The 13,752-nt window shown below is 39.3% G+C and overlaps 1 pseudogene; it reads left to right on the forward strand.

The window, feature by feature from the left end:
* The window catches only part of LOC112626621, an 87,317-nt pseudogene that overhangs the window by 15,064 nt on the left and 58,501 nt on the right, over positions 1–13,752 (forward strand).

The raw sequence follows: 13,752 nt of genomic DNA on the forward strand, positions 1-13,752 counted from the left end.
TATATTATTGATTATATATCTGCATTTTAATGTTTGGAGTTAGAACTAATATAATCAGCAAAACATCTGTCTATCTTGCTTCATTTCTAATGGAGCAGCTTCAGATGTGAAGAAAAGTAAAAGTGAAAGGAAGTACATTTCTGTAAGAAGACAGAACAGGACATCTGAGCAAGTACTGAACATGCTTGGGTACTGCATACTATGCACAGTTTATCAAACAACACAGCACACCACTGAGTATCCCTTTTGCATAGGTTTTTGGGGACTTAGGACATAGATAACTTTGAGGGACCATAAATCCACCTATGGCAATACCCATTTACAATTGGAATATATTTCTGATTTATCATTATTATCTTGATAAAATCACCTTCTTTTTCTCTAATAATGCTTCTAGTCTCAAGATCTACTCTATCAGATACTAGTATGATAGCCTCTGCTTTCCTTTAGTTAGTATTTTGATAGTATATTATTCTATACTCTTTTTTTTTCTGTTTCTGTGTCCTTACATTTGAGGTTTATGTCTTTTTTTCTTTTTCTTTTTCTTTTTTTTGTTTTGTTTTGTTTTGTTTTGAGACAGGGTCTCACTTTATCACCCAGGCTGCAGTGTGGTGGCACCATCTCGGCTCACTGCAGACTCAACCTCCCGGGTTCAAGTGATCCTCTTGCCTCAGCCCCCGCAAGCAGCTGGGACAACAGGCGTGTGCCACCACACCTGGCTAAATTTTGTATTTCTTTTGTAGAGGCAGGGTTTCACCATTTTGCCCAGGCTGGTTTCGAATTCCTGAGCTCAAGCAATTTGCCTACCCAAAGTGCTAGGATTACAGGCGTGAGCCACTGTGCTCAGCCAAGGTTTATTTCTCATATGCAGCATATATTTAGATTTTATTAATGTAGTCTGAAAATCTTTGTGCTTTAGTTAGAGCATTTAAACCACTTGTATTTAATGTAATCACTAGAATATCTGGATTTAAACAGGCCATGTAACTATTTGTTTTCTATTTAACCGATTTTTATCCCTTCTTTTATTAATTGCGGGATCATTTTATATTATTACTTTTTCTCTTTTAGATCATAAGTTTAGTTTTTTATGGGTATGCTAGAAATTACAACATGCAGTCTTTATTTATTAGAATCTAACATATGCAATTACATTAAGCACTTCCCTGAAAATGCAAGGATCTTATACCATTTGAACCTCTATTTACTACTTCCCATATTCTTAAATATTTTAAATATTGTTCTGATGGGTTTTTTAAATAATTTTTTTTTAAGTTCCGAGGTATATGTGCAGGATGTGCAGGATAAGGATAATAATTAGGGAAAAATTACAAAAATTAGAATTTTACAACCAGAATTCCACATTGTGGTTGCTGCAGTATATAGTTCTTTTGCAAAAAGTAGCATAACTATAACAATTCCCACAAGAGTGGCATAGTAAATAATTTCCATTGAAAACTTTACTTGCCAAGACATAACATTTCCCTCTGGGGATGTACAAAGTTACAAGTGTGATTCTATGAATAATTAAAATCTCCCTGCAAATATGCACTAAAAAGAAGTTTTAGTATCTGGTGATGAACTTTGAGAGGAAAGGTTAGAAATAATAAAAAGTATCTGGTGAGGTAGGAGAGGGACTGAGTAAGATGAGTAGCCCTCACTCAGTTACTTATCTTTTATGATTTTCAGCTTACGATGCTCTGTTTCTTCACACTGATATTTATGACACTCCTCTGAGCTGTCAGGGGTTGCTCCCTCAGCTCTTCAGGCTTTGACTTGAGTGTGATGTATCCAGGAGTTGATTCCTGTAAGCTTTACTGCTGAGGGGGTTGAAAGAAGAACAGTGTACGGCCTTTTCCAGCTTGACATAGGGAAGGAGACAGAGCTGAGAGTTTTCACCAATACCAAATTTCCTGGGTTAAATAAAGGTGGTTCTATTTCCTGGGATTTGGTTCTTGCTGGTTGTGTTAATTTCTACTGGAAGTGAGCTAGAGAGTTTACATGCTTAACCAATTGAGAGGTTTCCTGCCTGAAACAGTCTCTGAGCACATTGATAAGTTTTTTGTCCTTTCCCAAGTGAAAAGCTTGGCAAAGGATTTTAAGGATTTTCCGTTGGCTGGAGGCTGGCAAATAGAGTTTGCCATCCTGACTGTAACCATCCTGAGAACCGAAAAGTATGCCCTTGAGAAGTGACCTATTTTATTTCTGCGGGGGAATACTGGGGCTTAATTTCTCTTATGAAGCCTTCCTAAATTAGAAGGGGCCTGAAGTATGTTGATGCCCTGAGGCTTCCTTGCCTTTGACTTAGCTGCCTGATCAGCTAACCTATTTTCTTCGGCTACTTTATTTGTTCCCTTTTGATGTCCCCTACAATGCAACCCTCCTATTTCTCGTGGAAGGAAAACTGAGGATAATAACCTGCTAGTTTTGTGGTGATATTTTATAGGAGATCCATTGGTGGTCTTCGTTTTAAATGGCAGCATGAGCATGGAGAGCTAAGAAAGCATACCTGGAGTAGGTATAAATGTTAGTTGCCTTTCCTTGCTTAATTCAAGTGCTCTTGTAAGAGCTATTATCTCAGTTAATTAAGTGTTTGTGCCTGGGGAGAGACATTATTTAGAGCAACTACTGCTTATCCTGCCTTACGTACTTCTTGCTTTACTGGCTGTTTGTTAGCTAAGCGCTCCCCCTAGAGGACAGTGATTCTGCCTCATCATGTGGCATGTAAACAGGTAAACTATTTCCTAGGGTCAATTTGGAGGCTTTTTTTTTTTTTTCACTCATAGAGCAATTATGACAATGGTTTGGAAGCACGTGTACACAATAGGTTCTTCTAACTGCAACTAAGGTTAAGAAAAATATTGGAATAGAGTTTTTCCTGAGATGCCCCTTCCGGTCGTTTTATGGGAAGAGGGGAGGCCTGGATTTAGAGGAGAGAAAGGAGACTGGCTCTAGTGTTTAGAAGGAGGTCTGCTTTCCTTCCTTTAATTTCCAGAATGACCCGGGGCTCCTGTGCTGTAATGGCAGTTTGAGCCACTGGAGTTGGCATTTGAGCCCCAGGACCCATCAGTCCTGCTGGACCATCTGTGAGAGTGGTCCTGAACGCAGTGGCCTCCACCTCTGGGGGCAGTTCCATCTCCAGTGATCTCCGCCACAGGCTGGACAGGGTCCAGCTGGCTTCGTCTTGCTTCCTGGGCATTCCTTCATAAAATGCCCTGCCCTGCCACACCGATAGCAACTAGTGGATGCACCTCGGGGATCCTGGACCTTGCAAGCCTGCAAAGCTGTTGCTAGAGCCTCTGTCCTTCTCCTGAGCTTTCTTTCTTTCTTTTGGGCCTCCCCCAGTCCCTATTACAAAAGACCGAAGTGGCCATCTTCAGGAGGCTCCCTAAGGTGCTATCTGGTCCTATAGCTTGCTTCTGTACTTTCCTTCTAATATTGGGAGCTACCTGTGTAATAAAGTTGTCCTTCAGGGTGAGCTGCCCCTCAACTGAATTAGGGGATAAGGAGGTGGGTTCTAGTACAGCCTCTCTCAGTCTTTCCATAAAGGCTACAGAATTCTTATCTGACTTCTGGTCTATTATAGACAGTTTAGAGTAATTGAGAGGGTTGGTCCTAGTTTTCCATAGACCTTCTAACATGCATATTAAAAAGCACTTCCTTTTCCATTTATCTTCTCAGTTATTGGGGTTCCAATTAGGGTTGTTAACCAGAATTGCCTCTCTCCCAATTGGAAATGGAGTTTTTGCTATTTCTTCACTTTCCCTATCTGCTTTCTTCTCTTTTGCTGTATTATAACAGATATATTGATCATCTCCAAGATTCTCTGCTGCGTGCAGAGCTGCCTGCTTTTTCGCTGCTGTGAGGGTCGGGTTTAGGAGCAGCATAACATCCCTCCCTGTGAGGTGAAATACCTGAGTTAAATTTTGGAAAGCCTCTATATACCTATCAGGGTCATTAGAAAATTGGCCTGTCTCTATTCATTTGCCTAAGGTCCTATAATGAGAAGGGAACTTGAAGGGGCCCCAAGTAATGGGAATCCTCAGACAGTTTCCCTGGAGGTTACTTCTCTAATTTGGGGGAACTATTCTTTTTTGGGCCCGCCTGATATGATTGTTAAAAGAGTTGGGTTGGTCTTACAATGTTTGCAAAGGTTTAGTAAAAATGCCATGCACTTGTGCAAAAGAAAATGAGTTGCTTTACTTCTTGAAGTCCTGAGGTTAAAGAAGTTCCAGTGTCTCAGAGTGCACTCCAGAGGGGTGCAAGCTGAAGATAACCTGTTACCCATCTAGAAAAAGATGTGAGAGTTCTTTTAGTCTCCTTCCTTTCCATATGACCCAGGGTGGAGGACAAGACAGGGGAGCATCCTTCTGGCTGTTTTCCCTCCCTGGTTCTTGGGTCCCGGTGCCCTGTTAAATATGCCATCTATGGTTAAAGGCGTGGTCCTCCGAGCTATGGAACCGGATGAACTAAGTGATGCTTTACCCACACAACCTTAGCTTATCCACCTTGTGTATTTCCTCTTTTGCCTTCCTACCCCCTGTGTAATCTGCCTGGCTCCCCAAAAAATGAGAGACTGTGTCATTTTTGCACAAGCCTCCTTTAATGGAGGCAATGTGCCAAATTGCATTTACCTTAGAAAAATGGTTCTGATTAATTTCTAAACTTAGAATCCCCTTACTAAGTACCATTTTAATAGGAAACAGACTAGATGCCTTAAAAGAACAAAGGAACTGAGTGGCTATTTTCCTGCTGATGGGACAATATTGAGACTAAAATTTGGCTATGGAAGACATTTTACTCCTAACTGCTAAAGGCAGAACTTGTGTGCCAAGCACCTTCAACCTTTATTATAAATAATATCTTTATTTAAGGAAGAGAAATGGTGGCTCAAAAAGTGAAGTCAACTGCTCAAGATGACATGCCTAAAACTAACAAAGCCAGGATTTAAGACAATTCTGGTTCAGTCCAAATCCCATGCCGTTTCCATTGTACCAGATGACACCATGTGAACATGGTGTTCACATCATCATTTTCCTTCATCATCTCCAAGTGTTCAATAAATATTTGCTGAATTTAATTGTGCTGAATTATGTGAAGGAACAAAAATAAATAAATACTCTGTGAGGGAACAAAAATAAATACTCTGTGAACTCAACTTTCATTGCTTTGGCTACCTTTATCATGTGAAACACAAATCTTCCTAAACCAGGACTACTAAGAACAGGGCACTGCAAAATGAGGTGGATTTGGAACTGACCTAGAATTGCCAGGAACTAATGACTTGTTAAAAAAAAAATTATTTTCTGCTGAGCATGGTGGCTCATACCTCTAATCCAGCGACTCAGGAGACAGAGGGAGGGTCACTTGAGGCCAGGAGTTTGAGACAAGCCTGGGCAACATAGCAAGACCCCATCTCTAAAAAAAAATTTTAAAACTATCCAGGTGTGGCAGCAGTGCCTGTAGGCCTAACTACTCTGGTGGCTGAGGTGGGAGGATCACTTGAACAGGAATTCAAAGCTAATCATGCCACTGCACTCTAGTCTGTGTGACAGAGCAAGACATCGACTCTAAAAATAATAATAATAAAATAAAATCACATTTTCTGATTAGAAAAAATAGTACACATTGTTTTTATTTTTAGTTAATATCTTTTTTCTTTTTGATTTCCAACTCTTAAGTTCAGGGGTACATGTGCAGGATGTGCAGGTTTGTTACATAGGTAAACGTGTGCCATAGTGGTTTGCTGCACAGACCATCCCATCATCTAGATATTAAGCCCAGCACTCATTCTCTTTTTTTTTTTTTCAACGGAGCCTCACTCTGTCGCCCAGGCTGGAGTACAGTGGCACAATCTTGGCTCACTGCAAACCCTGCCTCCCGGGTTCAAGCGATTCTCCTGCCTCAGCCTCCCGAGTTGCAGGGACTACAGGCATTGCCACCAGGCCTGGCTAATATTTTTGTATTTTTAATAGAGACCGGGTTTCGCCATGTTGGCCAGGCTGATCTCGAACTCCTGACCTCAAATGATCTGCCCACCTCAGCCTCCCAAAGTGCTGGGATTATAGGCATGAGCCACCATGCCTGGCCTCATCAGCTATTCCTGATGCTGTCCCTCCTCCCAGCCCCCACCCTCCAACAGGCCCTAGGTGTGTTGTTCCTACACCACGTGTCCATGTGTTCTCATCATTCAGCTCCCACTTATAAGTGAGAACATGTGGTATTTGGTTTCTTTTCCTGTGTTAGTTTTCTGAGGATAATGGCTTCTAGCTCCATCCATGTCCCTGCAAAGGACATGATCTCATTCCTTTTAATGTCTGCATAGTATTCCATGGTGTATATGTACCACATTTTCTTTATCCAGTCTGTTATTGATGGGCATTTAAGTTGATTCCATGTGTTTGCTATTGTGAATAGTGCTGCAGTGAACATACGTGTGCACTTATCTTTATAATAGAATGATTTGTATTCCTTTGGGTATGCACCCAGTAATGGGATCATTGGGTCAAATGGTATTGCTTTTGGCATCTTTGTCATGAAGTCTTTGCCCACGCCTTTGTCCTGAATGGTATTGCCTAGATTTTTGTCTGGGGTTTTTATAGTTTTGGGTTTTACATTTAAGTCTTTAATCTATCTTGAGTTGATTTTTGCACATAATGTAAGGAAGTTTCAATTTTTTCCATACGACTAGCCAGTTCTCCCAGCATGATTTATTACATAGGGAATCCTTTTTCCATTGCTTGTTATTGTTGCCTTGGCTGAAGATCAGATGGTTGTAGGCGTGCAGTCTTATTTCTGGGTTCCCTATTCTGTTCAATTGGTCTCTGTGTCTGTTCTTGCACCAGTACCATGCTTTTTTACTTACTGTAGTCTTGTGGTATAACTTGAAGAGGCCTGCAGCTTTGTTTTGTTTGTTTGTTTGCTTGTTTTCTTAGGATTGTCTTGGCTATTCAGGCTCTTTTTGGTTCCATATGAATTTTTTTTTTTTTTTTTTTTTTTTTTTTTTTTTTGAGACTGACTGTCACTCTGTTGCCCAAGCTGGAGTGCAGTGGTGTGCTCCCAGCTCACTGCAATCTCCACCTCCCGGGTTCAAGTGATTCTTGTGTCTCAGCCTCCCGAGTAGCTGGGATTACAGATGCCAGCCATCATGCCTGGCTAATTTTTGTATTTTTAGTAGAGATGGGGTTTCATCATGTTGGCCAGGCTGGTCTTGAACTCTTGACCTCAAGTGATCCTCCTGCCTCGGCCTTCCAAAGTGCTGGGATTACAGGCTTGAGTCACTGCACCCAGTCCCATATGAATTTTAAAACATTTTCTAATTCTATGAAGAATGTCAGTAGTACTTTAAGGGGAACAGCATTGAATCTATAAATTGCTTTGGGCAATATGGCCATTTTCATGATATTGATTCTTGTTACCCAAGAGCATGGAATGTTTTCTCACTTGTTTGTGTCATCCCAGATTTCTTTGAGCAGTGGTTTGTAGTTCTTCTCGAAAGGGTCCTTCACTTCCCCTGTTAGATATATTCCTAGATATTTTATTCTTTTGTGGCAGTTGTGAATGGGAGCTCATTCATGATTTGGCTCTTGGCTTGCCTGTTGTTGGTGGAAAAATAGTACACATTAATTGTTAAACAAAATTAAACAGACAGTAAAGGAAATTAAAACTGCCTGCAATCCCATTTGGTAATACTACTATTTTCCTTCAATATTTTGTCTATTCAACTTGTATATTTTTTAATTACTATTATCTCACATATACCTATGTAATACATTTCTAATACTGCTCTTTTCACCTAATATTAAATCATGAGCTTTTCCCTTATCATTAAGAAGTTATTCAAAGACATAATTTTAGTTACTACATAATGTCCCATTTTATGGGCGGTCCATACTTTATTTTACCTTTCTCTATTTTTGGCCACTTACGGTCTTCCCTTCTTTTGACTATGGTATTAAACATTCTTGTACATAAATCTCTTGTGCAATTTTTAAACATTTTCTTAGAGTTTATTCCTTTAAGTAGAATTAATAAATCAAAAAATATGAATGTCAGTGGGACTCTCGATTTATTCTGCCAGTGGAATTCTGTTGAGTCATTTCTTTTTACATCGCCTGGTGTTCTGTTAAGGTTTGAAAAAAAGTAAAATAGAAAAATATATGCCAAATTAGTTGTATTAATTTTGAATTTAAAACACTTTTTGTATCATCATTGCTATAATTGAAAAAGGTAACAATCCATAGCCAGCTTTGATAAAGATCATCACTGTCATTTTTTAGAGCAAAAACATCAAAGACTTCTCTGAAGCAGATCTCCAGGCTGAAGTGAAAACGTTCATGATTGCAGGACATGACACCACATCCAGTGCTATCTCCTGGATCCTTTACTGCTTGGCAAAGTACCTGAGCATCAGCAGAGATGCCGAGATGAAATCAGGGAACTCCTAGGGGATAGATCTTCTATTACCTGGTAAGATCTGTATGCCTATTTCATCCTGAATTTTCTTCTTATACATTTGATTATTTCTCTCTTCTGGTATCAGTGAGTTATTGTGCATTGAGATAGTCTGTGTGCATTTGAGAGGGTAAGGGTGCAGGCTAGAGTCCTATGTTATTTAAAGATTATCACTAGTTTTTATATAGAAAAACATTGTGTCAGTCACACAGTATTCAGTATGCCCTATTTTATTCCTTTCCTCACTTCAGGCAATGGTACAGTTGTGGAAGGAATAGTCTGCCTGCCTTAATTATGTCACGGAAGGCAGGAATATAACAAACCCCTCTTTCTCCAAGATGCAAATGGACTTCTTAGGACTCCAGCTTTTACCACCTTAGATTGTCCAAGATGTTCAATCACTTGACATGAAAGAGAATTCACACCCCTCTTCCTCATCACCATCTCTGAACCTTAAACACTGCCACCCCACAATTATGATTATCCTTGAGATGCTGCGTATTTATGGTGTTAATAAAACCAAACTGATCATGTTTTAAAAACTTTTAAAATGGTGAAACATAGAACACATTCAAAAAGTACAGGGAACAGATGTACAGCTTAAAATGTTGTCTAACAAACAGCCATATAGTTGCAACCCTGGTTTAAAAGAAAAAAATTGCACATGACTAGCACTGCTAAAAACCTCATGCCTGCCTTCCCATCACAAACCCCCTCTCTTTCTCCAAGATGTGAATGTTTTCCTGACTTTAATAACATTCATTCTTTGTTTTTGTTTATGGTTTCGTTGCTGCCATGCAGGGTGCCCTCCTTAGATAGCTGAGCACAGTTGCTTTTTTTTTTTCTTTTTCAGTCTTCCAACACTTATAGAAACAATTCCTTGTGTTATATTCCTCTGTTTGAACTACCTACTGCAGTTTCCATTTTCCTCACTGATCCTTAAATGTAAGAGTTGCATTCATATAAATTATTACTACAGACCCCACAGTGAATGTCATGTAAAGAAGACAAAACTCATCTTCTTTTAAGAAATACATAAAATAACCTGTGTCTACCAATCACTAGCAGCTCTTCCTGTTCTTTCCCCATCCCAGCCCTGCATTTCGGAAATGCACATAAATGGAATCTTTGAAAATTAAATATTGATTTCCCATTTACTGACACACTCTTTCTAGATTATTTTCTTTTCCTATTGAATGATTTCCATTAAAATGTTTTATAATATTATGTTAGGCATTCAAATGTATGCTAATCCAGAGACTTAAAATTTCTTTTAGGAATTGAAAAAATTAGGTAGACTGGACAAAAGATTGCATCAAGGCAATGCCTTCTGGTAAGGGATACCATCTTGTCTCTATGGACGCAGAAAAGAGCACAGTTGTCCATGATATCTTCTAAACCAATAGAAAGATAAATTTCCCTGGCCCCCAAAGAGATCAGAACAATAAAGATGCTGTTTTCAAATAGCAAATAACACAGGAAACTACAAATATGGAAATAAAGCCAGAAGGATATGTCTCAGACTCCCATAAGGAAACGAAACTTTATTGAATGTCTACTCTATAACAGACACTATACTATGCCTTTACATAAGAACTCTCCTTTCATCTTCTCAATAACATTATGAAGGAAGTGTTGCTATGGTCAGTTTGACAGGAGAAAACTACAGCTCATGGAGATTATTCAGCTACTAGGAAGTGGAGCCAGGATTTGAAATCAAATGTGACTTGAACCCTAAAACCCAAATTTTCTAAAATTTAGCTTGTGGGAGTAGCTGCAGAAGACAGTTGGTTCCAGGGTGACTGCCATGAACACCCTCAGGTCTCCACATGTTGACTCTGTGGTAGTGGATGTTAGTGAAAGCCTTCATCTGACTTGCCAACACCATAGACCCAAAACACTGGGGACTTAGAAAGACGTGAGAACTGTCTCTAAATACATAAATAGTTGCCAAGGCTCTAAGAGTTTTGGGTCTGCTATTCAATGCCTGAGAGATCTTGGGTATGTCACCTGATCTCGTTGAACTCCTCTTTACTCATCTGGAATTGAGTGTAACAATAATACTACATACATCACAAGGCGGGTGGTACAGATTCAATTATATAAAAGTAATAAAAGAACTCTGAAAACTATCAATTTATAAAGAAATTTTGAGTGTGCCAATGGGCAAAAGTCGTAAGAAAGGTTTGGGTTCAGTATTCTGAAACACTTTTGTGAATGATAGCTGCCTAAGGATGAAATGACTTGCTTCCTGAGCTAATGGGTGCCTCCATTACTAGACAGGGACATTGCCAACGTTAATACTTAGGCAGAGGAAGGGCTCTCAATTGGGTCTAGACATGGGTTCATGGTTGACCAATGCCATGAAATCATAGACACATTGTTGGTGCTAGGAGCATGTACAAGTTTCTGGAGAAGATTCATGATATTCTTCCTATTGGGGAAAATGTCTATGATTCAGAAAAGGTAAAAAATAAAAACAACACTTGATATAACTGGCAACTTGGTTGGACATATTATACTTTATGGAAAAAGTTTAAGGTTACTGTTCAAGAAACTGAGCACTCTTTTTTGCTTCTGTGTCACCTCCCAGTTGAGGGAACAAGAAGAAAGAGTCACAGTATTTTGTCCAAGCCTATGTGGCTCCTTCAGGATGCTTGCCCACCCCCTCCATTTCTGGTTTACAACTGGATATTTGGTAATGAAAACTACTCCTTTCTTTTCTCATGAACCTCTTAACGGTTTTTATAAAAAGTAACAGAATGGGAAAAAATCACAAAGAAGAGTTATAACCAAGGATTATTATCCACAATATATAAAGAACTCATAAAAATCAGTAAGAAAAAGACAACTCTATAGAAAAACAAACATAGTGTACAGATAAATCACAGAGAACAATACAATGATAAACATAAATGGCCAACAAATGTTTTTAAAATTTTAAATAACTTAAATATTAAATAAAGAAAATAGTTAAATAAATTACAGTACATTCTCATTACAGAATACCATGAAACCATGATAAGGAATGAGGTAACTTTTATTAAGTGAAAAAATCAGTGACAATATAGGCATTGTCCAGCAATTTTCCATTGTTATTTTAAACAGCCCTGAAACAAACAGTAGAAATATACTGTTTGTACCAAGTAAAAGCAAACCGATCTTGATTATCAGGATAGACAGGAAATGAAAAGAAAGCACTGATCACACCAGTAACAGCTGACAGCTTACTTTAACAAAAAGGTCCTGTATAGAGGAGTTTCAACAAGATAATAATTCATTTGTCTCCTACATAAACGTCTTTCGAAGTTAGATGGTCCAGAGGTAGTCAAGTAGTTTGCTCTACAAGGTCATCCTGGCACCTAGGCTCCTTCTACACTGTTGTCCTGCTCTTTTCAATATATGGCTTTCAGTGAAAGATCTAAGATAGCTGCTCTAGCTCCTGCCACCAGTCGCCTTTACGAAACTGGGAAGGAGATAAAAGCAAAAGGGAAGGCATGTACTTTTCCTTTTGAAGATATTAGCTGGCTGTTGTACACATCACTTCTGCTCACAGTTCTGCTCAAAATCTAGTCACATGACACATCTCATTGAAAGAGAGGCCGGGAATTATGGCAACCACGAGCTCAGCTAACATTTCTATTTCTTTAGGAGTGGAGAAAGGATGTTCAAGGGACGTTGAGTCACCTTTGCCACAAATAGCTTATGTTTTAAACATGGACTGGGATGTGTCCTTTAAAATAGAAGCAGTATAAAGGGTAGTATTGACTAGGAAGGGTGTCACATCATTTACAGTTCAGTAATCAAGAGTCATTCAAATTTCCTGCAGGCCATCTGAGTTAATTTATAAATAGCAAGGCTCACCACAAATATAATTATTGCTGTAAGTTCTAGAATGCACCAAGCACACATGACCATAGGGGCTGTAGGCTTCCACTTACCCTTACTCCATGCTAAAGCACTGGACATAGGTTACAAATTAAACTGGTGGTCAGGGAAAGCTGCCCCCAAGTATTGGTGATTGATATGGTTTGGCTCTGTATCCCCACCCAAATCTCACTGTAATCCCCATGTGTTGAGGGAAGGACCTGTAATCTCCACATGTGGAGGGAGGGAGGTGACTGGATCATGGAGGTAGTTTCCTCCATGCTGTGCTTGGGATAGTGAGTACCCGGAGATCTGAGGGTTGTATAAGTGTTTGATGGTTCCTTCTTCAAATGCTAACTCTGTCACCTACTGCCATGTAAAACGTTCCTGCTTCCCCTTTTCCCATGGTTGTAAGTTTCCTGAGGCCTCCCCAGCCATGCCGAACTGTGAGTCAAACCTCTTTTCTTTATAAATAACCCAGTCTTGGGTAGTATCTCTATAGTGGTGTGAAAATAGGCTAATACAGTTATCTTTCCAAATAGTGCATATGGACACAGAGAAGGCAACAGGAAAACAGGATCTATATCAGTTATTTGAACCCTGCCAGATATTTTTATATGGGGTATTTGAGGCCACTACCTTTGAGAACTGAATCCTCTCTATCCCCTCATAAACTCTTGGCAGGATATGAGTTTTGTCACACTAAGCATAGCGACTCTTCTATGTGGTTAAGGGAATTCTTGGTCTCACAAGCTACCTTCTTTCTCATACTTCGCCTCTCTCTTTATTAGATGTCTCAGGGGCCTACACCACTTTTACTATAGGATTTAGTCATAACCAAAATGTCCAGCAAGGCAAAGTATTGATGACTGCATAGTGAGAGCAAACCAGTCACAAGTACTGTCAAAATTGTTCCTATAATCAAATAGGATATCTTTGGTTAGTCTTCCTAATCTTAGATTTCTCCCAGTCCCTAACCACCTATTTCCAATTAATAAGTCCTAGCTTCTTTATCAAATGCCACCCAAATCCATTTCACAGTCATTTCCCTTCAACTTCACCCTTGCCAAGCCACCACCACCTCTCCTCTGTACATTGCAACAGCTTCCTAACTGGTTTCCCTGTTTCCCCACTCTTGCCCCTTCTAATGCACTTACTTATTCTCCGTATAATGGATGTAAAACTTGCTTAAAATGTAATTCACCTCGTATCTCACCTCTGATGAAAGCCCTTCAAAGGCCTCCTCCTGCACTTAAAGACAAGTCTAAATTTCTGATTAGGCTCAAATGAGTGATGAATCTGGAAATTATGAAGACATTTCCCTTTAGGCTGTACAAGATTACCACCAGGAAAATATGCAGAATATATAATATTCTAGATAAAGGCTTTCTTATCCAGGGCTCAAAACCCAGAAACCTTAAAAAATATAAG

This window comes from Theropithecus gelada, chromosome 1, assembly GCF_003255815.1.
Source record: "Theropithecus gelada isolate Dixy chromosome 1, Tgel_1.0, whole genome shotgun sequence".
NCBI lineage: Eukaryota > Metazoa > Chordata > Mammalia > Primates > Cercopithecidae > Theropithecus > Theropithecus gelada.